The following is a 27,333-nucleotide window of genomic DNA, read 5'->3' on the forward strand; positions in this document are numbered from 1 at the left end:
CAGAATTCACAATTGTGAACTATGTATTAGGTATGCTCTTGTCTGTTGATCATTACTGAAAATTTGGCCCTGCAATTTAAGTTGCTTTCTAGAAATTCTTGGTTTAATTCTATAGAAATATAACACCTGAAATGTATTGGGTTGTTAGCTTATTAAATAATGTTGCTAAGATAAACCCATAAATAATAATCTCTTACTGATAAAGAGGTTACAAAATTATTTTTCCAGTAAATAAAATACAAGTAAATTGTTTGGTCCACATTGTTAATATTTGGCAATTTACATTAATGTTACTTGGAATCTATAAAAAAGGATCCTCTTTTTAAGATTTTATAAAAATACTCAGAAGTATTACCTAAAGTTACCTCTTAATCCTATAGAGATTGTATTTAATGCTTTTATAACTGGTATATGTAAAAAGGACCATGAAAATAGAAGCTGGTGATAAAATTGCTCAATTAGTATTGCTTTCATATTTTAATTGCAAAATGGCACCTATATGTAAAACTGGAGGCTTTGAAAGTATAGGAAAAAGGTGTTTTGACAAACAGTTATCAATGATAAACAGCCTAAATTAAAAATAAAATTATATGGGATTGAGATTAAAAGATTACTGGATTCTGGTGCTGGGCATATCTATAACTTCACAAGAATCCTGAGACCCCCAACTGGCCTCTACAAGAAGTCAGGAAAATTGCGGCTATTACAGGATCTTAGAGCTGTAAATAAAACCATGCTTCTCATGGGAGCAACACAACCTGGCTTGCCTGTTCCTGTGGCAATTCCTAAACATTGGCATTTAATTGTGATTGACTCATATGGATGATATTTTATTGGCTGCTAAAGATAAAAAACTTGTTTTTGATGCCTTTTCTAAATTACAAGAGGTTCTTAGCCTGGCTAATTTACAGATTGCCCCAGAAAAGGTACAGGTATCTTTTCCCTATCATTATTTAGGTCATGAATATTTTGTTTTTCTCATTCACCTACTGGAGCGTTTTGGCAAACAGGTTCTATTTTATGGGTACATTCCCCAGCTTCTCCAGCAAAAAACATTACTCCTTATCCACAGGCTATTACTCAGATTATATTTAAGGGAATCAAGATCAATGTTCAAACTTTTGGTAAGGAGCCAGATATTGTGGTGACCCCATACACCCAGTCTCAAATAGTATGGTTGCAAGCTAATGATAATGATTGGACCATATTGACATGCTCCATGCAGGGTCGGTTTGATACTCACTACCCCTCCAATGATGTGTGTCATTTTTTTAAATTGCATCCTGTTATATTTCCCAAGATAGTACAGATGACTCCTATTCCTCAGGCCCGTGTAGTATTTACTGATGGCACTTCACGTGGTTTTGCTGTGGTGGTTTCTGGTAACATAGTAAAGAGAATAAAAGTCCAGGGCACTTCTGCCCAAATGGCAGAGGTACAGGCGCTGTTGCTTGCTTTACAGATGTTTTCTGATGAGAGTGTAAATATTTATACTGATAGTCAATATGTGGCACATGCCATTATGCCTTTGGAGACAACAGCCTACATACCATCCATTTCTCCCATTCATGAATATTTATTGCAAGTGCAAGGACTTATATGGTCCCGCTCACATAACCCTTATGTGGGCCATATTAGAGCTCACACTCAATTGCCTGGACCTCTAAGTGAAGGTAATCAGAGGGCTGATGCCATTACTCATATGGCTGTCACATTAGTTTGTTCTGACTTTGATAAGGCTACTCAGTTGCATCGTTATCATCTTAATGCTGGATCTCTTCGTCATCATACAGGCATAACCCAGGAACAAGCCATCCAGATAGTTAAATCATGTCCTATTTGTGTTGAATTTTTACCTGTTCCTCATTTGGGAGTTAATCCCCGAGGACTTTTACCTAATCATGTGTGGCAGATGAACGTCACACATGTACCTTCCTTTGGAAAATTACAATATGTCCATATGTCTATTGATACATATTTTTCTCTAATTTTTGCTTCTGCCCATTCAGGGGAAACGGTTAAGGATGTAAAGAATCATTGCCTTCATGCTTTTGCTTACATGGACGTGCCAAAATGCATAAAAACTGATAATGGTCCCGCCTACAGCAGTATGGGATTTTCAAAATTCTGCCAAGACTTTTCTATCATTAATAAGACTGGTATGGTATTCCTTATAATCCTCAAGGACAGGCTATAGTAGAATACTGCCATCTTACCTTAAAAACATATATTTCTAAAGTAAAAAGGGGGGAGCTAGGGGCTCATCTCTCCTCTCCACATTCTACTCTTTCCCTTGTTTTATATATTTAAATTTTTTATTGGTGGATTCTGCTGGAGTATCCACTGAAGATAAGCACTGGAGGGCTCCTGTTGCAAATCATCCTCTGGTGCGATGGAAGGATCTTTCTACTGGCACTTGGAGGGGACCCGATCCGGTGTTGGTGTGGGCCCGGGGATCTGTTTGTGTCTTTCCACAGGACAATGAAGTTCCTCTTCGGGTTCCTGAGCACTGTGTGCGCCCTGTGGCTGCTGCTAAATCTCGACATGGCAGAGACCTATTGGGCCTTCGTAAAAAACTCTCCCCTTCTGATGCCAATGGGGATTGAGAGCCCAATACGGCCAGCCTTGGCAAACATTATTGTAAGCCTAGGAACTGTAGCCATGTGGTTGGATTCTTCAGAAGGTAATGTATGATAACTTTTTTCAAAAATGTTGAGAATGTGTCACACCTTGGAGATTAAGGATAACTCTGAAGGTCAATGACCTTCATTTGTTAACAGTAACATGCCAGCTAAGCCTTTTCACATTTTGCAACCCTCTTCAAGCTGGTATAGTACCCTACTTTTCAGGAGTGGCTCTGTGCAACATCTATTGGCCTCCTGAAATTCATCTAGCCTCTTTTGAAGATACCTTAAAATTTGTGAGCCTGAATGCAGCCATTTATGAGACCATTAGTTCTGCTCCTTGTTTGCTGTTTTTGTTTTTGTTTTCTTTATGGTTCTTAGTTGTTCTTTTGCAGACCTGCCAGCCTAAGTAGTGCTGGGATGAAGAAAAATGGGCCTTGGTGGTTCGTGTTCCTGGAGCTGCGTCCATGCCAGTGGACCGTGACAGTTAGACACAGATGATGCTCACACGCTCCAGAAGAGACTCGGACATCGATGTTGCCATTGTTGCTGTTACAGCGGTGGTGGCCACTGCTGCTACTATTTCTGGGATGGCTATTTCATAATTGGGTTCTACAGCTAGCACAATGGAGACCCTGGCAGCAAAAGTAGCTACCACAGTTAGTTAATCTTTCATTCTATTGGGCATGATAAATTTAATTCAACAGTTATATACATTTAAATTGGCTTTGAAAGTTGCAAAATTATTTAAACTCAAGTTCCATTTGTGTATGGGATACAACCTTACAAGGACTCCAATTTGCAGTAAGGCTCGTTTAAGAAGGGAATGGCTCAATCGCCTTTAGCCTCCTGGCTATGGGTGGGTTAGGACTACTGTTGGTCTTTTCTGGGTCGCACAGATTGCAAGCCCAGCGCCACTTTGAGATCTTTGGCAACAGTTTACTCTACAGCTCACGTGGTTGAGCCTGTATGATAATGAGTATTCAGAGATGGGTAATGCTTGGGGGGCGCTCACCAACCTAAGACAGAGCACTTGCGGGGCCTGGGCAGGTGTCTCCATGACGGGTAAGGTGACCTGCTGACGTCCCACGCAACCTAAGTCAGAAGCTCATTTTTTAGTAAAAAGGGGGGACCTGTAGGGCCCTGGTCTCCTCCCATATTGAGTAAAGCCATTGCCTGCTTGCCGACCTTGACCATATGTCCTTCCTATGCTAATTCCCTGCTGGTATCCACCCTCCTGAATACTTTAGGGAAGTTCCTTGTTTGTGTATCCTGCATATTGGGCGTTAACAGCTTAGATGCAAGAATGTAGAACATTCAGTAGCAAACTTCTGCCCTCCGGGGATCCACCATTGTGCTGTAAGCCTGTATTTAAGGTTTCCTCCCTCTTTCAATAAAAGGCATTTGGCATTTGGCATTTGGCATTCTGCTGAGGCAAATGACCCGCTGTCTCTTGTCCCTTATTTTTTAATCCACAGCCCCTCGCTCGGACATGGTGAATAGGTGGTGGTAGCGCAGGCGTTATCCCTACAATTAAGCTCAATAAAACATTAACTTGTTAGCATCATGTGGCATTTATACTCAAAGCACATACCACTATGGCACCAATCTCATAACAGGTACACAATAAGCAAAGCATAGATTCCTGAGCTTGAATATTGGGATTCCCTAAGTAACTGAGAAGCTAAAGGAACATCAGACTGGGAGTGGCAATAAATTGATCTCACAAAAACAAATACACAAAAGTGTAATAGAACCAGAACCAGTCTTGCACATCTAAGAATAGTAGAATGCCGATTTTTTAAAGCACAGTGATTGAGTCATTGTCTTTTCAGAATAGAATTTCAGCCTGAGAAAAGGAAGATCATGAAAGGAAAAAAGGCAAACAAATGATATTTCGCTCATTTTTGATTAAAGTTATCAGGAAACGATAAAATCTACAAACTTACATTCTCAATAATAACAAAATGTCATCATACCTGTTAAAGAGGCTGATTTCTGCAATATACACCATATTGAGTCATTTAATCTTTCATTTAGCAGTCTTTTTAAATCTGCATTGGTCATCCATTCTCTTTAAGACGTGCTAGAAACCTTAATGGACACATTGGTGAGAAGATTGAATGTAATCTGTTTTATAGTCAATTTGTGTCTTAGAGGCAAAGTAATGACATTGGATAGTACCCATTCTGTTTCATTTGTACCCAAGGAAAACTGGTTGTTAGAAATCATGAATTTGAATCTTCATTATAGGTAATTTGGCTTATTTAAAGAAGCAAAAACAGAGTCTAAGAAACTATGTATATTTCTTATGTTTTTGGTTGTGAGCCTAGCTTTTAACGACTGAGCCATCTCTCCAGCCCTGTGTATATTTTCATTGGGTATTGTGTCTATTGATGATCAAGAACTCCCTTTGCAGTCAAATATCTTTGAGTCTGAAGTTAGGCTCTTCCTGCTATATGAGAAACTCTGGCACCAGGGAACTTTCCAAGTTGCCTTAACGCTGAGACCTCAAAAGGCCCCAGATTCTTATAATGTCATCGGCAAAGGGATTTGATACCCATCCTCTTTGTGGGCTGTGCAAGAGGATTATAGTAAAGACATTAGAGAAAGATTCAGTTCACAGTGATTTAGTAGGAAACAAGGGATTCCTTACTGCTCTAACTATGTCACCCACTTTTTAAGTATTTATACAAATTTCTTTTTTTAACATATAAACTGTATGGCCATGACAGGTTTCTTGCTATCTAGTTCTTATATCTTAAATTAGCCAATTTCTATTAATCTATAAGTTGCCACGTAGCTCGTGGCTGACTGGTACTTTACATCTTGCTTCTTGTGGTGGTGGTAGCTGGCAGCATCTCCTGACTCAGCCTACCACCTCCCAGAGTTCTTCTCTCTGCTTGTCCTGCCTATACTATACTTCCTGCCTGGCTACTGGCCAATCAGCATTTTATTTATCAACCAAATTAGAACAACACATTCACAGCATACAGAGCGATCAATATCCACAGCATATGACTCTGTTGTAGATTTTACAGGCTTAGAATTATGATACTACTCCACACAGTATTGTAAACTTTCAACCTAACATTTCTCTTTAACTCTGCTTCATCTCTTCAGAGATTTCAAGGGCATTTGCTTAGAATTCTTTATGTTTTATATGTTTGTTTTTCCATCCTTAAGAAATTTTTTATTCATTCCACATACCAACTACAGATCCCCTCTGATCCCTCCTCCAACTACTCCCTCCTCCAAAAAGGTATGGCCTCCCATGGAGAGTCAGTAAAGCCAGGCACATTCAGCTGAAGCAGGTCCAAGTCCCTGCCCCTGCATCAAGACTGTGACTGTACAAGGGGTCCCACTGTAGGCAATGGGCTCCAAAAAGCCTGTTCATGTACCAGGGATAGATCCTATTTCCACTGTCAGAGGCCCCTCAAACAGACCAAGCTAGGGCCCTGTTCAGTTCCATAGAGCCTCCAGAGCTGTCCATCCTTAGAATTCTTGTGTGCTAACTTCAAATGAACACAATCTTTATGGTGAGTGTTTTCTTTCATGTTACTGACGATAAATCTGATTTTTTGTGTTATACAAATTACTTTTTTTATTTTTCTTTATTAAGAAATTTTCTACTCACTCCACATACCATCCACAAATCCCCCCTCCTCCCTTCTCCCACCCTCAGCCCTCTTTCCCAAGCCAGGCCACATCCCCATACCCCCCAAATCAAGGTCTCCCATGGGGAGTCAGCAGAGCCCAGCTCACTGAGCCTAGGCAGGTCCAAGCCCCTTCCCACTGCACCAAGGCTGTGCATGGTGTCACACCACAGGCACCAGATTCCCAGAAGCCTGCCCATAGACTAGGGACAGATTCCGATCCCCCTGCCTGAGTGAACCTAAACAGTTCGAGCCAAACACCCATCTCCCATATCCAGAGGGCCTGGTCCAGTCCCATGGGATCTCAACAGCCACCAATCCACAGTTTATGGGCTTCCACTAGTGTGGCCGCTCATCTCTGCAACATCCTCCCATCATGATCTCAACGTCCCTCACCTGCAGTATCTCTCCTCTCACTCATCAATTGGATTCCCAAGATCAGCCTGGTACCTGGCCGTGGATCTCTGCATCTGCTTCACTCATTCACTGAACAAAGGCTCTATGATGACAGCTAGGTTATTTGCTAGGCTGGTCACCAGAGTAGACCAGTCCAGGCACCCTCTGGACCACTGCCAGCAGACCAAGGTAGGGTCATCCTTGTGGATTTCTGAGAGCCTCCCCAGCACCCTGCCTCTTCCTATTCCAATGATGTCCTCACCTATCATGGTATCTTCCTCCCTGCACTCCTATTCTGTCCCTGTTCCAGCTTGACCCTCCCATTTCACTATGTTCTCATCCCCCACTCCTCGTCCTCTGCTATCCGCCCACACCCAGTCCAATCATGTGCAATCATGTTCACTCATCCACTTCTCCTTTGCAGGGTCATCAATGTGTACCTCCTAGGGTCTTTCCCTGTTAGCTAGCCTCTCCAGAGCTGTGGGTTGCAGTCTGGCCATCTCTCCCCTCACATCTAGTATTCATTTATGAGTGAGTACATACTATGTTTATTCTGCTGAGTCTGGGTTACCTCACTCAAGATGATATTTTCTAGTTCCATTCATTTGCCTGCAAATTTCATGATATCATTGTTTTTTACTGCTGAGTAGTACACCATTGTGTATATGTGCCACATTTTCTTTATCCATTCTTCAGTTGAGGGGCATCTAGGTTGTATCAATGTTTTGACTATTATGAATAATGCTGCTATGAACATAGTTGAACATGTATCCTTGTGGTAAGATTGAGCATTCCTTGGATATATGCCCAAGAGTGGTATGGCTGGGTCTTGAGGAATATTTATTCCCAAATTTCTGAGAAACCACCATTTCTGATTTCCAGAGTGGCTGTACAAGTTTGCATTCCCACCAACAGTGGAGGAGTGTTCCCCTAGCTCCACATCCTCTCCAGCATAAAGCTGTCTTCACTGTTTTTGATCTTAGCCATTCTGACAGAGTTGTTTTGATTTGCATTTCCCTGATGACTAAGGATGTTGAGCAATTCCTTAAATGCCTTTCAGCAATTTGAGATTCTTCTGTTGAAAATTCTCTGTTAAGCTCTTTAGCCTATTTTTTTAAATTGGATTGTTCGGTATTTTGAAGTCTAGCTTTTTGAGTTCTTTATATATTTTGGAGATCAGCCCTTTGGTGAAGATCTTTTCTCATTCTATAGGCTGTCATTTTGTCTTATTGACCGTGTCCTTTGCTCTACAAAAGCTTCTCAGTTTCAGGAGGTCCCATTTATTAATTGTTGCTCTCAGTGTCTGTGCTACTGGTGTTATATTTAGGAAGTGATCTCCTATACCAATTCTTTCCAGACTACTTCCTACTTTTTCTTCTATCAAGTTCAGTGTAACTGGATTTATGTTGAGGTCTTTGATCCACTTGGACTTGAGTTTTGTGCATGGTGACAGATATGGATCTATTTGCAATCTTCTGCATGTTGACATCCAGTACCATTTGTTGAAGGTGCTTTCTTTTTTGTGGTACAGTTTTGGCTTCTTTGTTGAAAATCATATGTTCATAGGTGTGTGGATTAATGTCAGGGTCTTCAATTAGATTCCATTGGTCCATATGGCGGTTTTTATGCCACTACCAAGCTGTTTTTATCATTACAGCTCTACAGTAGAGCTTGAGGTCAGGGATCATGATACCTCCAGAGGTTGCTTTTTTATACAGGATTCTTTTTGGCTATCTTGGGTTTTTTGTTTTTCCATATAAAGTTAAGTATTGTTCTTTCCAAGTGTGTAAAGAATTGTGTTGGGGTTTTGATGGGGATTGCACTGAATCTATAGATTGCTTTTGGTAAGATTGCCATTTTTACTATGTTAATCCTACCTATCCATGAGCATGGGATATCTTTCCATTTTCTGATATCTTCTTCAATTTATTTTTTCAGAGACTTAAAATTCTTATCATACAGGTCTTTCAATTTTAGTTAGAGTTACCCCAAGGTATTTTATATCATTTGTGGCTATTGTAAAGGGTGATGTTTCTCTTATTTCTTTCTCAGCCCATTTAACCTTTGTATATAGGAGGGCTACTGATTGCTTTTTAAGTTAATCTTATATCCTGCCACTTAATGATGGAGTTCATCAGCTGTAGGGGTTCCCTGGTAGAATTTTTGGGGTCACTTATGTATACTATCATATCTGCAAATAATGAAAGTTTGACTTCTTCCTTTCCAGTATGTATCCCCTTGATCTCCTTTTATTGTTTTATTGCTCTAGCTAGAACTTCAAGTACTATGTTGAATAAGTATAGGGAGAGTGAACAGCCAGCCTTGTCTTGTTCCTCATTTTACTGGAATTGTTTTGAGTTTCTCTCAATTTGCTTTGATATTGGCTGTGGCTTGCTGTAAATTGCCTTTATTATGTTTAAGTATGTTCCTTGTATTCCTGATCTCTCTAGGACCTTTATCATGAAGGGATGTTGGACTTTGTCAAAGGCTTTTTCAGCATCCAATGAGATTATCATGTGGGTTTTTCTTTCAGTTTGTATATATGGTGTATTAAATTGACAGATTTTCATATGTTGAACCATCCTTGCATTCCTGGGATGAAGCCTACTTAGTCTTGGTAGATAGTTTTTTGATGTGTAACTGGATTTGGTTAGCCAGTATTTTATTGAATATTTTTCCTTCAATGTTCATGAGGGAGATTGGTATGTAATTCTCTTTCTTTGTTGCATCTTTGTGTGGTTTGGGTATCAGGGTAAATGTAACCTTATAAAAAGAATTTGGTAGTGTTCCTTTTGTTTCTATTGTGTGGAACAAATTGAAGAGTATTGGTATTAACTCTTCTTTGAAAATCTAGTAGAATTCTGAGCTGAAACCATCTGTTCCAGGAAGATTTTTGGTTGGGAGACTTTTAATGACTGTTTCTATTTCCTTAGGGTTTATTGTTCTATTTGAATAGTTTATCCATTCTTGATTTAACTTTGGTATGAGGTACCTATCCATAAAATCATCCATTTCTTTCAGATTTTCCAGTTTTATGGAGTACAGGTTTTTGAAGTATGATCTGAAATCATCTCTGGATTTCCTCATTGCCTGTTGTTATATCTCCCTTTTCATTTCTGATTTTGTTAATTTGGATGTTCTCTCTATGCTTTTTGGTTAATTTGCATAAGGGCTTGTCTATCTTGTTGATTTTCTCAAAGAATCAACTCTTTGTTTCATTGATCCTTTGTACTGTTCTCTTTGTATCTATTTTATTGATTTCAGCACTCTATTTGGTTATTTCCTGGCATCTGTTTCTCCTGGGTGAGTTTGCTTCTTCTTGTTCTAGAGCTTTCAGGTATACTGTTAAGTCACTAGTGTGAGATTTCTCCAACTTCTTTATGTGGGCATTGAGAGCTATGAATTTTCCTCTTAGCACTGCTTTCATGTTTTTCCATAAGTTTGGGTATGTTGTACATTCATTTTCATTGAATTCTAGGAAATCTTTAATTTCTTTATTTCTTCCTTTACCCATTGGTGATTCAATTGGGCATTATTCAGTTTCCATAAGATTGTAGGCTTCCTGTAATTTTTGTTGTTGAAATCTAAATGTAATCCATGGTGGTCTGATAAGATACAGGAGGTTATTTCAATTTTTTTGTATCTGTTGAGATTTGCTTTGTGACCAAGTATGTGGTCAGTTTTGGAGAAGGTTCCATGGGGTGCTAAAAGGAAGGTATATCTTTTGTATTAGGGTGGAATATTCTGTAGATATCTATTAAGTCTATTTGAGTCATAATGTCTGTTAATTCCCTTATTTCTCTGTTAAGTTTCTGTCTGGCAAATCTATCCATTGGTGAGAGTGGGGTGTTGAAGTCTCTCACTACTAGTGTATGGGGCTTGATGTGCGATTTAAGCTTTAGTAATGTTTCTTCTACAAATATAGTTTCCCTTGCATTTGGGGCATAAATATTAAGAACTGAGACTTCATCTTGTGGGATTTTCCATGTGACAAATATGTACTGTCCTTCTCGATCTCTTTTGATTGAATTTAGTTTGAAGTATATTTTATTAGACATTAGGAAAGCTACACCAGCTTGCTTCTTTAATTCATTTGATTGGAAAGTCTTTTCCCAGCCTTTTATTCTGAGGTAGTGGCTGTCTTTGAAGTTGAAGTGTGTTTCCTATATGCAGTAAATGGATGGATCTTGTTTTCATATCCATTCTGGCAGCCTGTGTCTTTTTATAGGTGAATTGAGACCATTGATATTGATGAATATTAATGACCAGTTATTGTTAATTCCTGTTATTTTTTGGAGGTAGTGTTGTATGTTTCCCTTCTTTGGTATTTGATGGTATGGGACTATCTATTGCCTGTGTTTTCATTAGTGTATCTAACTTCCTTAGGTTGGATTTTTCCTTCAAGTGCTTTCTGTAGGGCTGGATTTGTGGAGAGATATTGTTTAAATCTGGTTTTATCATGGAATATTTTGTTTACCCCGTCTATGTGGATTGAGAGTTTTGCTGAGTATAATAGTCTGGGTTGGCATATGTGGTCTCTTAGTGTCTCCATAACCTCTGTCCAGGACCTTCTGGCTTTTAAAGTCTCCATTGAGAAGTCAGGTGTTATTCCTATAGGTCTGATTATATATGTTACTTGGTCTTTTTCCTTTGCAGCTCTTAATATTTTTTCTTTATTCTCTATTTTAGCAGTTTGATTATTATGTGGCAACCGGACTTTTTTTTTGGATACAGTCTGTTTAGTGTTCTGTAACTTTGTATCTTTATAGTCATTTCCTTCTCTAGGATGGGAAAGTTTTCTTCTATGATTTTGTTGAATATATTTTCTTTGCCTTTGAGTTGGTATTCTTCTCCTTCTTCTATCCCTATTATTCTTATGTTTGATCTTTTCATGGTGTCCCAAATTTGCTGGACATTTTGGGTCATGACTTTGTTGGCTTTAGTGTTTCTTTGACTGATGAATCTATTTCCTCTACCGTATCTTCAGTGCCAGAGATCTGCTCTTCCATCTCTTGCATTCTGTTGGTTATACTTGCATCTCTAGTTCCTGTTAGTTTACTCAGATTTTCCACTTCCAGCATTCCATCAATTTGTGTCTTCTTTATTGTCTCCATTTCAGTTTTGAAATCTTGAACTGTTTCTCTCACTTGTTTAATTGCTTTCTCTTGGCTTTCAAGGGATTTAGTGATTTCTTCCAATTTTTTGTTTGACTTTTCCTTGAATTATTTAAGGAAATTTTTCATTTCCTCTTTTAAGATCTCTAATATCTTCTTAAAGTCATTTTTATGGGTGATATCTTTTGTGTCTTCTGTGTTGGGATGTTCAGGTCTTGCTGATATAGGTTCTGATGGAGCCATATTGTTTTTTATGTTGTTGACTGTATTTTTGCACTGGCATCTACCCATCTCTTTCTCCACTTGGTGCAAGTAGTGTCTGTGTCTGAGAGAGCCTCTCTTGGTCTGATTGATACTCTTGATCCACTGGGAGCTGATGGTTTAGTTGATGCTGATGGACTCTTTTTCTCAGGGAGTAGCTCTTAGTCCAACTGGAGCTAGTGGGCTTTGTCTCAGGGAGTAGCTGCAGTCTTAGCATGTGGTAGATGGTAGTAGTCTGATCTGTCTGCAGGAGGTCTGCCTGCCAACTGGCCTCTTAGTCCAGTCAGGTGCTGGCAGGTTCTGTCTCAGGGAACAATTTCATTGTTGGAGGGTGGATGGGATTTGGGGGAGGTGGGGCTTGGGTTACAGGGTGATGGGGGATGGTGGTAGTCTGACCTGTGTACAGGAGGTCTGCCTGCCAACTGGCCTGAAACTGGAACTGCAATGGGTGGTGGAGCAGGGGCACAGGGTTGTGCCCCTGGGCCCAAAGCCTAGGGGCTGGGGTATTCAAGTAGGAGGATAAATACTCACCTCTTAGTCCAGTTGGGTGCTGGCAGGCTCTGTCTTATATAAATTTTGTAACACTCCACAATTTAGAAGACAAAATCCTCTCTCTTTCTGTCAGTGTCTGCTTTGTTACAGTATTGCTTAAACTGATCACAAATAGGCAGAATTACTCCCTTTAAAAAAATAAATAATCCAGGGGAAACGTTCAGCTGAAACATTAGTAACCCATTGTGTATTTTCAAAGATTATGAGTCTTTTGGGTTTTGTACGCTGCCACTACTTAAAAGTAAATATATGATTTTTTTACTATAGCACTAGCTATGTCCAACTAATCTCCCCCATCTTCATATAAGACTTACAATATTATCATCCTCTATATACAAAACAAACAAACAAAACAAAACATAACAAGGTGATTGGCAAGCCAACAAACCTCGTACAAGTTCATGAAATTTTTTTGTGCATCAGTCACTTTTCCTGAGTTAGTCACTTATTCCCTTTCCCTGGCCTACCTTCAACAATCCATCATCTCTAAACTCACAATCATAGTTCCTTACTTGTGGCTATGAACCCTTTGTATGTCCTACCTCTAGACATGTGGTTTGGTAGCCATCTTCTTGTCCAATTAAACAATTCTTCCATCAACTTTACCTATATTAGCTCAGGTCACACATCTCCTGCACTAGACCAATCTAAGGAATGCCATATTATCAAACATACATCAATCATACAACCAAAGAAGTCTACATGTGCAAGTCAAATTTTAGAGATAACAACAGGAATGGTGAAAGTAGCATGTCTCCCTTCAAATCTGCTGGTCCTATACAAATGGTCTTTATGAGAACTACCTAGATAAATTTAACAGGATACAGGATTTAAAATAGCAATTATTTACTTTATCAAAGAATTTATTTTAAAGAACAAATGGAAAAACACTTCACTGATCTCTAAGAAGATAACAATAAATGTGTGAGTGATGAGCAAACATACTACTGAATGACATAATTGATGATTCAAGATTTAAACCTGAATTCAATAAAGGAATCAAAACACTGAAGAGAACACAAGCCAAAATGAAAACACTTTGAAAAAAGAATTTAAAACCCTTAGTATTTCAATTAGAAAACTAAGAGGAAATCCTTAATTGTAAAAGAAATAAAGAAAAAGATAGAATTTTAGGATATGAAGACAAAGTAAAGGAACTGGATGAAATAAGCAAGAAAAATGAAAAAAGAAAGCCACAAGATAGGTACATACAGAAATGTAGGGCACTTTCAAATAACCAAATCTTTTAATTATAGATATAGAAGAAGGAAAAGAATTTCAAGACAATGGCATAGATCAAATTTTATCAAGATCATATAAAAAAATCTTCAAACTAAGATAAGACATGCCATTACAGTTACAAGGAACACAGAGAATACCAACCAGACAGGACAAAAAGGAAATACCCCATATCATATTACAGTTGAAACACTAAATATAGAGAACAGAGGAAAAAATACTAAAAGCTACAAGAGAAGAAACAGAAGTAATATAGAAAGGAAAACCCATCATAATACCTAATTTCTTGGTCAAAATCTTGAAGCCAAAAGAGTCTAGAGCAATATACTACAAATTCTACAAAACCATGACAACCAACCTAGAATGTAATGAGTCACTCCAAAACTAACTTCCATAGTTGAAGGAGGAAGAATTTTTCCCATTATTCAAACAGCTTAAGAATAGTCATATCCAACAAAGAACATGCTAAATAGAGTACTAGAAGCAATACTCCAAAATGAAGAGAAACAAAGCCAAGTGGCTCTAAAGGAAAACAAATGAAGCCATAATTTAATGAAAAATAAACCACTAACAAGAACACAGACTAGCAACAATATCAAAATGACTGCAATCTATGAACACCTTTTAATAATAACACTAAAGATTAATGGCCTCAACTGTCCAATCAAAAGATACAGGCTCTGGTCTTATTTTATGTTGTTGTGCCGTGTTAGGTTGATATCCCTGGGAGACCTTCTCTTTTCTGTGGGAGGGGAGAGAGGAAAGAGTGGATCTGTGGGAGAGGGGATGTGGACAAAGTACTGGGAGAGTAGAGGGAGGGGAAGCTGCTGTAAGATGTGTTGTATGAGAGAAGAATAAATATTTTTTAAAGATACAGGCTAAATGAATGAACTGAAAAATAAAATCCATCTATCTGTTGTCTACAGGTAGCTTCTATTAGCTTTAAAGATTGGCGCCATGTTATAGTGACAGGATAGGAAAACTGTATTTGAAGCAAGTAGGATCGCAGACCAGAAGAACACCTGTGGAAGCTTCCCCTTACACCATCTTTAGTAGCTCTCACAGATCTTTTCTCTTATTCCCCTTCCCTTCACTTGTTGCTTAATCCCAGCCCCACCCCTACCCCAACCCCACCCCGTCCCCACCCCAAAAAAGACAATTCTTGCTAACCCACAGGCCAACGCTGTTTTTTTATTGTTTATTTTTTAAGAGATTTTTCTATTCATTCTATTTGTCAACCACAGATTGCCCTGTCCTCCCTCCTCCCACCCTGCAGCCCTTCCCCCTAACCCATGGCAGACCAACTCTTTAAAGGGAACCAGGTAGGCAGATTACAGATACTCATCTGTAACATCTCACCCTATGTTTCTCCGGGTATAATATCCTAGTCTTATCCATAGCTCTGTAAGAAACCACCTGATACAGTATTCACTGCCCCCTCTGTCCCCATCTCCTGTGGATCCAACATATCTTCCTTTTCTAACAGGCCCTCCCTTAACAAGATGCTTTATTCTAGCTCCCAAATCTAGTGAGTACTATAAGAGACCTTCTGGGGTGACCTGCCTTCAATCTGCCCCATCCTGAGGACAATAAATAAGCAGATCCTGATGGAAATCTCTGTATTATTAACTCCCATGAACCCCCTCAGATTCTGAGACTATCCCCATCCCTAAGTGTCTGGGCCCAATATCCAGAAAGACATTTCACTTTGAACTCTCAATTGCACACCTGTAGATAATTTCCTACCAAGAAACACTAAACTACCCCTCTCTCCTAAAACGTAGAGAGGAAATAGATACCAAGAAACAAAACACCCACCCGACAAAGACAAAACCAGATATCAGCACCCAGAACTATAATCTTTTGAATCCCAGATGCCTAGATGCAAGGATAAAAACACAATCAGTAACATCCAACTCAGGATGATGTGTTTCCATTAGAGGCCAGTAATCAAACCTGTGAAGACAATGAATATTCCAATATAGCTGAAACTCAAGAAAAAGACTTTAAAACAGCCTGTATGAATATGATGGAGATATTTAAAGAGGAAATGAATAAATCTCTTAAAGAAATCCAGAAAAACACAGTGGAAGGAAATGAATAAAACTGCTGAAGACATGAAAATGAAAATAGAATCAGTAAAAAAGTTCCAAACCAAGGTGAATCTGGAAATAGAAAATGTAGGAATGAAAATAACAGGAATGACAGAGCCGTGGTTCTCCAATAGAATATGAGAGATGGAAGAGAGGATCTCAGGTATTGATGATATGGTGGAAGAAATGGAGATATCAGTCAAAGAAAATGTTAAATCTAAGCAACTCCTGACCCAAAACAACCAGGAAATCTGGGAAACTATAAAAAGGCCAAATCTAAGAATAATAAGAATAAAAGAAGGAGAAGAAACCTAGGTCAAAGCCACCAAAAAATACTTTCAACAAAATATGGAAGAAAAATTTTCCTAACCTAAAGAAGGAGATACCTATCAAGGTACAAGAAACATATGGAAAATCAAGTAGATTGGAACAGAAAAAAAAAGTTCCCTTGCTGCATAATAACCAAAACACTAAACATACAGAACAAAAAAGAATATTAAAAGATGGACAGGAAACAGATCAAATAATGTGTAAGTGTGGATGTATTAGAATTACATCTGATTTCTCAAAGGGAATCTAAATGCCAGAAGGACCTAGAAAGATGTGCTACAGATTCTAGGAAACCACATATGCTAACCCAGATTACTATACCCAGAAAAACCTGCAATAACCATAGATGGAGAAAACAAGATATTCCATGATACAGACAAAATTAAGCGATATTTATCTACTAACCCAATCCTACAGAAGGTGCTAGAAGGAAAACTTCAGCCAAAGAAGGTCAACTACAACCATGAAAATACAGGAAATAATTTATCCCAGACCAGGAAAATTGACATAACACTCTACATCTTATCAGACTATCACTGATTAAAGTTGGATATCAATAACAATAGAAACAACAGGAAGTTCATGGAAACTGAACAATTCTCTACTAAGTGAAAAATGGGACAATATAACCAAACATGTTGGGCACAATGAAAGTAGTGCTAAGAAGCAAGTTCGTAGCACTAAGTGCCTACATAAGAAATCTGAAAACAAAACAAAACAAAACAAAAAATGCTGGGCAGTGGTGGCGCATGCCTTTAATCCCAGCACTCGGGAGGCAGAGGCAGGCGGATCTTTGTGAGTTCGAGGCCAGCCTGGTCTAGAGAGCGAGATCCAGGAAAGGCACAAAGCTACACAGAGAAACCTTGTCTCGAAAAACCAAAAAAAAAAAAAAAACCAAAACGAAAAGAAATCTGGAGAGACCTCATACTAGCAACAACTGAAAACACTAGAAGAAAAGGAAGAAATTATATGCAAAAGGAGTAGATAGCAAGAAATAGTCAACTCAAGGAAGAAATCAATAAAATGGAAGCAAACAGAACTCTACAAAGATTCAATGAAACAAAGAGTTGATTTTTTGAGAAACATCAATATGATTGCCAAACCCTTATCCAAATTAACTAAAAGGCAGAGAGTAAATATACCAATTAACAAAATATGAAAATAAAAGGGCAGCCTAACAAAAGACAGTAAGGAAATTCAGAGAATTATAAGGATTCATAAATTAAAAACCTATACTCCAACAGACTGAAAAACCTTAAAAAACGGATAATTTTCTTAATAAGTACCACTTACCAAAGTTAAATCAAGATCAGATAAGCAATTTAGATAGACTGTAGTGAAAAGGAAGCAGTCATTAAATTCTCCTAACTACCCCCCCAAAAAAAGTCATATTGCCAGATATCTTTAGCACAGATTCTACCAGACATTCTATGAAGACTTAATGATAATACACCTCAAATAGAAACAGAAGGAACTGCCCAATTTATTTTATGAGGTAACAGTAATTCTGATACCCAAACCACATAAAGACCTAACAAAAAAAGAGAATTATGGACCACTTTCTCTAATGAATACAGACGCAAAATACTCAATAAAGTACTTGCAATCAGAATCCAAGTGTTCTCCATCACCAAGATGAAGTAGACTTCATCCCAGAGATACAGCAATGGTTCAAGATAGAAAAATCAATAAATATAATCCACTACATGAGAAAAAACTAAAGTAAAAAAATACATAATCATCTCATTAGATGCAGAAAAGGTCTTTGACAAAATCTAACACCCCTTTCTGATAAAAGTCCTGGAAATATTATGTATACAACATATAAATGCAGTTTACTTCTAGTCCATAGCCAACATCAACTTAAATGAAGAGAAACTCAAAGCAATTTCACTAAAATGAGGAACAAGACATGATTATCCACTCTCGGCATACCTACTCAATAGAGTACTTGAAGTCTTAGCTAAAGCAATAAGGCAACAGAAGGAAATCAAGGGGATACAAATTGGAAAGGAAGAAATCACTGTGTCTTTATTTGCAGATGATATGACAGTATAATAAGTGACAAGAAAAATTCCACCAGGGAATTCATACAGCTAATAAACACATTCAAGAAGTAGTTAGATACAAAATTACTTCAAAACAAACAAACAAACCACAATAACATTAGCTCTCCTATATACAAACGGCAAATGTACTGAGAAAGAAATCAGAGAGTCAACACCATTCATAGTAGCTTCAAATATCGTGGGGCTAACTCTAACCAAGAAAGTGAAAGATCTGTATGATTTAAAAAAGTCTTTGAAGAAAGAAATTGAATAAGATATCAAAAATTTGTCATGGATCAGTAGTATTAACATAGTAAAAATGGTCATTCTACAAAAGGAATCTACAGATTGAATACAATCCTCATTAAAATCCCAACACAATTCTTAGTGGATCATCAAAGGACAATCCTCAGTTTCACATGGAACCAAAAAACCCAGGATAAGAAAAATAATCCTGAACAATAAAAGAACTGCTGGAGGAACCAGTATTTCTGATTCCAAGTTGTACTACAAAGCTTTGTAATTTTTAAAAAAAGCATAGTATTGTCTTAAGAAACAGACATATTGATCAACAGAATCAAATTGAAGAGCCAGACATAAATCCTCTCATATATGGATACCTGATTTGTTTTATAAAAATAGCCAGAAATACACACTGGAAAAAAAGACAGTATCTTCAAAAAATTATGGTGGTCAAACTCGATAGTAGCTTGTAGAAATATTCAAGTAGATCCATACTTATCACTCTGGAGAAAACTCAACTTCAAATGAATCAAAGATCTCAACATAATACCAGATATACTGTGCCTAACAGAAGAAAAAGTAGGAAATAGCCTTGAACTCATTGGTCTAGGAGAAGACTTTCTGAACATAACAATGTTATCACAGGCACTAAGATCAACAATTAATTAATGAGACCTCATAGAACCAAAAAGATTCTGTATGGCAAAGGTTACCATCATTTGAACAATGTGGCAGCCTACAGAATTGGAAAAGATTTTCACCCATTCCACATATGATAGAGGACTAATATCTAAAATCTATGCCAAACTCAAAAAACTAAATATCAAGAAAATAATCCAATTTTTAAAGTGTGGTACATACCTAAACAGAGAATTCTTAATAGGGGATACTCAAGTGGCTGAAAATTGCTTAAAATAATTTTTACCATTTCTTAGTCATCAGGGAAATCTAAATCAAAATAAATTCAAGATTCCAATTTACTGCCATCAGAATTGCTAAGATCAACAGCACAAGTGACAGCACATGCTGGTGAGGATGTGAAATAAGGGGAATATTTATCTATTGCTGGTAGAAAAGCAAACATGTACAGCCACTATGGAAGTCAGTGTGGCCGTTCCTCTAGAATAAGGGAATCAATCTATCTCAAGATCCAGCTATACCAGGCTTGGGCAAAGGACATTTGCTCAACCTTGTTCATTGTTCCTCTATTCATAATATCATCATACACAGAAATTAGAAACAACCTAGATGTCCATTAAAAGAAAACTGGATAAAGAAAATGTCATGTATTTACACTATGAAGTATTACTCATCTGTCAAAAATTGACATCATGAAATATGTAGGCAAATGGATCAAACTAGAAATATAATTCTGAGTGAGGTAAACTATACACAAAAAGATAAATATGGTATGTATTTGGTTATATGTAGACATTAGCCTTTTAAAAATTATAACCAAGTTACAATTCATAGAACCAGACATGTTAAGTATAAAGGAAAGGACTGGTGGGACATACACAGATCTCCTTCCTGGGGTAGATAATAGAATAGATTTTATGGGTGGATTTGGAGTGGGAGGAATGGGAAATGGGAGGATCAGTTTAGGAGGGGGAGGTAAGGGATGGGATTAAGGGAGAAAAGCAAGGAGAGACAGATAGAATTGAGGGGCATTTGAGGGATGGTATGGAAATCTAGTGCAGTTTAAACTCCCTAAAATATATAAAGGTGACCGTTATGAAGTCTCTAAATAATGAGCAAGACAGAGTCCAAACTGACCATCTCTTGTCACCAAATGAAGCTTCCAGTACCAGGTTCAATTGTATCCAATTAAGTTGTTGATCAAAGGGGTATCATCGAAAACTACAAACAACTCAAGCTGATGTCAAGCCAATACGTTGTTCTCCACAAACTGACTGCCAAGAGCCATTGCTGAAAATAACACCCACACAGTTCATCAAACACAAGAGATTGAGCTGGTTCCTACAGAGAATCTCCACCCCTCCATTCTAGTGTCTTCAGTAAGGGAAAGTATTCTTTGTCTACTAAAAGAGGGAGGTAAACAACAACAAAAGCTTTATCTACAATCTGTCATGCCTTAAAATATATTAGGTAAATGGTGGCAAAAAGCTTATGGGAACAACCAACCAATATCTTATTTGACTTAAGCCCACTCCATGAGATAGAACCCATACATAACACTGCTTGGATGACAAAGAACCAGAGACTTGATGACCTAAAGACCTAGGGTAAAAAAAAAAAAAGTAACAATAAATGACTCCTAATGATATTCTGCTATAGTCATAGATCAGTGCCCTATTCAGCCATCATCAGACAATCTTGCTCATGTAGCAGATGGGAAAAATGCGTAGTCCCACAGCCAGATATTACACATCAAGAGAGAACTTGGAACATACAGCTCTAAATGGGATATCATCATGAAATACCTGCCTCAGAGCTCAGGGAACCCAACAGAAGAGGATTCAGAAAGAATGTAAGAGACAGAGGGGACAGAGAACACCAGGAGAACAAGTCCTTCTACATCAACATGCACAAAACTCATATGAACTCACAGAGATGGAAGCAGCATGCAAAGGCCCTACACAAGTCTGCTCCAGGTCCTCTGTGTATACATTATGCCTTCCAGTTTAGTCTTTTTATGGGATCCCTGAGTGTGTGAATGTGTGGATCTCTACTTCTTGTGCCTTTCCTTGAGGCTGTTTCCCCTCTGTTGGTTTGCCTTGTCCAAATTTGATGTGATGATTTATTTTACTGTATTTTCTTCTGTTATGTTTTATTATCTCTTAGAATCCTGTTCTTTTCTAAAGAGAGACAGACAGGGAGTGGATCTGGATGGGTGAGGTAATAGGAAGAAATTGGGAGGAGCATAGGGAGGAGAAACTGTAATGAGAACATATTGTACGAGAAAACAACCTATTTTTAATAAAAGGGAAAAATTAAAAAAGAAAATATGTGGCTGTTTAGAAAAAATGCATCTACAAAAGAATTTGACTATGGTAAATGCAATTAAAGAAAGATTATTATAGATAAAGAAAATGACAATTTTGTTCATTAAGTATTTGCTCTTGAAATTCTGGGTGTTAGTGTTTAACAAGCTCATTCATAAAATGGGAAAGCACAGTGCACCATCATGTTCTTTCCCCAGCGCCAATAAATGCATAACATTAATCCAATCTCATAAACTGTAAAACCAATTTCCCTGTCTATGCTCTGCTGACAGCATCTACAGCTTAGAATATATCTGCCTTCCAAACATAGCCTTAATACATGTGACAGTTACTTTCAATTGTCAATTTGATATAATGTAAAATCACCAGGGAAAAGAGGCTCCATGTGGAATTTTATAGGTAAGGTAACCTATTGGTATGTTTATTGAAATTAATTTGATTACAATAATTCATATGAGAAGCCATAGCAAAAATATGAGTGGCACCATTCCCTAGTTTGGGTTCCTGGACTATATAAACAAGGTATACATATATATATATATATATATATATATATATATATATATATATATATATATATATATATGTATTATATAAAAAAGTGAGTTAAGCATGTGGATGCATACATTCCTTCTCTCTCTATTCTTGGCCGTATATGTGACTAGGCTATTTCATGTTTCTGCTTGAATTCCCTACAATGACAGATTGTTTGTACCCTGGAATTATAAACCCAATAAACCCTTACTTCCTTACAACTGTATTTGTTACGGTATTTATTCCAGCAATAGGAAACACAACCACAACACTATTAATTTCATAGTTTTTGGCATAGTGCTTCACAGTCCTGTCACTGCACTGTAATCAGCTGAAAGACTTTAATTTTTTGATTGATTTTATATTATTCATTCATGTTGATGTGGAAAGTGAAGTTTATATATTGCTTTGACCAAAGCAAAACAAGAACAGAAATTTATACACTCAGTGAAAATGTAACACACAGAACAACAATGGACTGGTAGAAATGTAGAATGTAATATTTATAACAGGCTAGGAAATATATGAAATTTTAAGAACCTTCCCAAATTTAGAATGAATATTTAAAAATAAAATGCTAATAATGAAGAACCAACATTCTATCAAGAAACTCTTTGCATGACAAAATATAGACAGGTGCTACAAGAATAAATATCTGCAGATGCAAAGAAAGGCAGGTTGTAAGACCACTTTAGACTCATTTTCTTTTTAGATTTATTTCTCAAAATCACCGTCTCCTCAAGTCTTTGTAATCCAAACCATTTTGTTATAGTGGTGCTTATTGCTGCTATTTGGTTCTGAAACGTCTAATGTACTCTGCATTCTCTGTCATGGGTCTTCTCTCATTCATCAGCCTATATGTGGACATTCATCTGTGATTTGGCTTAGGCCTAGCTCTAAGACCTCTCACCTCTGAAAAGCATCACTGGTACTCTCTGCTCATGTTCAGATGTGAGTTATGTTTGGCACCCCAGTGACAGTTCATAGCTGACAATTTGAATCATATCATCTGCCAATGAGAAATGGTCTGTCATAAGTTCAATATCTCATGTGTTTCCAAGGTGATTCTAAGTAATTCTGAATCTAAGAACTGCAAGTACTTCCAGGCAGTGTGGGTATTGTTGGAGTTTCATCACTTAGTAGGATGTATTTTGAGTCTTACAGTCAGTAGGTGGCTCAGAAACTGGCCTCGAAGTCATTCTTAAACAACAGTGGCAAAACCAGATTTTGCTCATATTGTCCCATCATCTTCCCCTTTAGCTGGAAATAATACCTCTTTACAGTAGTTCTTTGTTCCAGTAGTGCCCACTGTCACCTCCCAAGGATGTAGACTAAGGAAGGGCCACCAGGTCAGAATTGGTTTTGGTTCTTGTTTTATCAAAGACTCTTTACTGTCCTCTTTCTTTGCTTTTCCCTCCAGTGGAATCTATTTTAAACCCTTGAAACATTAAAAAGAAAATCTAATTTTACCCCATTCCTCAGGACAATAGTTCCCTAGCCTGTTCCTATCCTTTCTAGGGAAAGCTACCTTGAGCCATTCCAAAGACTCCACTATTTTTCCTTTCTAAGAGGAAAATGTTTTTAATGAGTCTTAGAAACTTCTATGGTCTTTTGTTGCTGTTGATCTCCCTTTGGAAAGAAAATAACACCTGCTACTCCCTATACGGAAAGTGACTTTATGAGATGGGAGATACATGAAAGAGATAAACACGTTCTTCCTTTTCTTTCTAGCTTCAAATACATATCACCTTGCCACACTACTTTTGTATTCACCATTGATATATGTCACCACTTAAAAACAATCCTTTTTCTTTATGCGCAAACTAAGTAACCCTCATGATTCCCACACTCATGTTTACAACTTTGCATAATCCCATCTTTTCGAGTGGGATCTGAGGCTGGCTTCTAATAGAGTATGGCAGAAACTGACCAGCTATAATTCCTGCTATTACAGTATTGCCTCTGAACTGTTGCTAGCAGACTCCCTTTAGTTTTTCTCTTCTTGAAGTCTGTGAAGAAAGGAATTGATTATTACCAAGAGACTCCTAATTGGGTAAGTGATACTTCTTGACTCTTGCTGCTGTGTGAGTACACAACTCTACCTAGCTTATAGATTTCAATGTTTTTGAGAATTTGGATAACCATCGCTAGATTTCTGACCTGTGAGACCATGAACAGATGCTGCACTCAGCTACCGGACTGAATTGTTATACTGCACAGAACATGAACAATTCAACTTACAAATAACTTTCCTACACAGTAATGTGGCTTGTGAATTCAGTATCAATGCTCCTGTCAGTCTTCCCCTGCTGTTGAACTGACCATGTCATCTACTGAAAGCTCTGTTCATTCATTCTTCAGTTTCCTTATTACTCACATATATTCTACTTGAAATGACTTACCTTTTGTCTTTTTCTGGTAAGCAACTATGTATACTTGAAAGCCAAATACAGAGAATACCCCCATTCTGTCCTTGAAAGCACATACCCTGCAACCTCTAGGTTAATGAAATTACTTTATTTTTGTATGTGTGTTCCCAAAACATTTTTACTGACTAGAATCCTTAAAGTGCTGACCATGTTACATCAGAGTTCATTTCAGTGTGCTTTTCCCTCTTGTTTTCTTTACTGTCTTAGAATGGACACTAGGCACTACTAGTCTTAAATTGCTAGAATCTGGAATAGTGGTTTGAAATACAGCTGTCATTCTATAATTGTTTTTAAATTGAATCAAAGTAATTTATCTTCCCAAAGGTAGAGTATTTTAGTGTTTGACACATGATAGGCACACTAATTTTTAAACGATTATTCTCCATATGATTACCTACAGTACTAACAACAATACCTAACAAGATGGCAAAGAATCATCATAAATAGGAGGCTACTGTAAGGCAGATTCAGGCTACAAGAAATTACTTGATTTTTTAATAACATTAAAGGCTAGAATTTCCATTTTATAATTACATGATGCTTACATAATACTTGAATAAATACATATAATCATGACATTCAAATACAAGAAAAAAGAGCTGACTAAGAATCTGGTAGAGGACTTTAAATAATTATGTTTCTTAAAAGAAGTATTTATTTCAAAAATCAAACTAGTGAAATGAAAAGCTCCTTTCCAATTAGTCACACAATTTCTTGCAGTTAATTATAGACAACCCTTGGAACAGCTGACAATATAATAGTATGGTACAACAAAGAATATAAGTAAAATCTAAGGACAAGGCTGCAATAATAGCAGTGTATTGAAATGCTAGACATAATATTCAATATCATGGAAAAGATCAAAAGCCAATGGACTTGAATGATGGGTGCTGAATTCTCGAAGTCTTTCACTGATAGTAGAAGAAAGGAATGGCATCATCAATACTCATCTTGAGTGGTTAAAGTAATCTTAGCTCAAGGATTGAAAATATTTATAAAAAATAAAGTGAGAGAAAGTAGCTTACATTTTTCATTCTTTAAAGTTTCAGTCATACAATTCTTTTGAAGTCTTTGGAATTTCAATCTCTCCAATATAACAAAACATACATACATGCTCTCCAATATAACAATAACATAGATACATACACATACAACTATTTGTATGATGATCAAATCAAAGTAGTTACATATAAAAATCAAAGTAAATAAATTATGTAAAAATGTTTACATGAAGATTCTGAAGTTAGGAAAGTCTTTCAACTTCCCAGGATGATAGAGTCATAATGAAGTTGGGAAGGTATCTCACTTGAAGAGTGTTCATGGAGCAAGTCCAAGGCTGTGGGTTTGATCCCTAAAAGTGTTTAAACTGGGTTTATAGGCACTTGACTGTAAACACAGTACAAGGATTACAGATGCAGGACAACCAGCAGTTCAAGGTCAAGCTATAAAGCATAATGACTTTGAGGCTGCCTAGTGAAACTGCATGAAACCTCATTTCAAGCAAATGGAAAGAAAGAAGGGGTGGAAGAAAAGAAGGAAAGGATAATTTGCTTTAAAACTTTAAATGTCTATTCAATTATCATTTTAATATGAATTAACCTAACACTCTTGTCTGCAGGAGGTACTTCAGAGTTATTCTCTCTCTCTCTCTCTCTCTCTCTCTCTCTCTCTCTCTCTCTCTCTCTCTCTCTCTCTCTTGCATTATGTATTCCATTTTTGAGGGTAACTGAACTGACACCAGTGGCCTGGACTGATACTCAAGGTAATCCTGTCTACCCAATTCCCAAGAATCTCAATGAATGAGCTGTCTTCTACCACCTGCACTTGATTTTTGTCTGAGAACTGTTGGAATGAGTCTGAAAAGTGTGCTTATGTGCCATTTTCCCCCTGAGTGAGTGAAGGTGCTTACAAAAATCTAAGCTGAGTTTTAATGTTAACAGTTTTATTTTTTATTATTTTATTTTATAATTAATTTAAATTTACATATCAGCCACAGATTCCTTGAATAACTGACTATAAAAACAGTGTGTGTCTCAGGTCCTATCCTTCTCAGCTCTATATCTTCCCACTAAACTTATGATATTTTATAAAAGGTATACAGCACAAGGAACACCAAAGAGTCCTTGAATGCAGCACAATTTGGCAGTGGAATACAATTCTCATTTGAACTAGCGACCAAGTTATGACAATTTTGTGAGAGCTAAGAAACTTTTGATTAACATCAAACACAACAAAATAACACCAAAGGTGTCAATTCTCCTGCATTATTTCATTCTTCAAAGAAAAGAAGCTATAAAGGACAACAGTCAGTTTAATATAGGTTCTTATTTCAAAAACTAGCACAGACTCCAGGTTGTGTTATTTACTTGTTTAATTTTTTTAAACAAGAAAATGAATATATCAGTTAGCGTTCCCCCTCAAAATTCATAAGTCATTAATTTTGACATCAGTGAACTGTTGTGGTTGAAATATATAATTATTTGTCAAATTTCTCCTAATTAATTTATACCATTATGGTCAGACAACTTTCTTTCATTTTCTTTTCTTTTAATACAGTATGTTATACTATATCCCAGGATGGCCTGGAACTCATCATGTAGTTTTGAACTTTGGACAACCCTCTTCTGTGTACCAAGAAGTGTAAACAGATTAAAGCAAAGCATGACACTAAGTAGAATAAAAGGAATTGTGACCTCAGAGCAAGACCTCACTCAGCTAAGACTCAAACCCGTGAAAACAAATTTAAAAAATAGTAAAAAGTAATTAAAGAAAAGTGTGGTGGTACACACCTTCAATTCCAGAACTCAGGAGGCAGAGGCAAGCATATCTCTTATTTCAAGGCCAGTTT

Source organism: Peromyscus eremicus, chromosome 6 (genome assembly GCF_949786415.1).
Source record: "Peromyscus eremicus chromosome 6, PerEre_H2_v1, whole genome shotgun sequence".
NCBI classification, from domain to species: Eukaryota; Metazoa; Chordata; class Mammalia; order Rodentia; family Cricetidae; genus Peromyscus; species Peromyscus eremicus.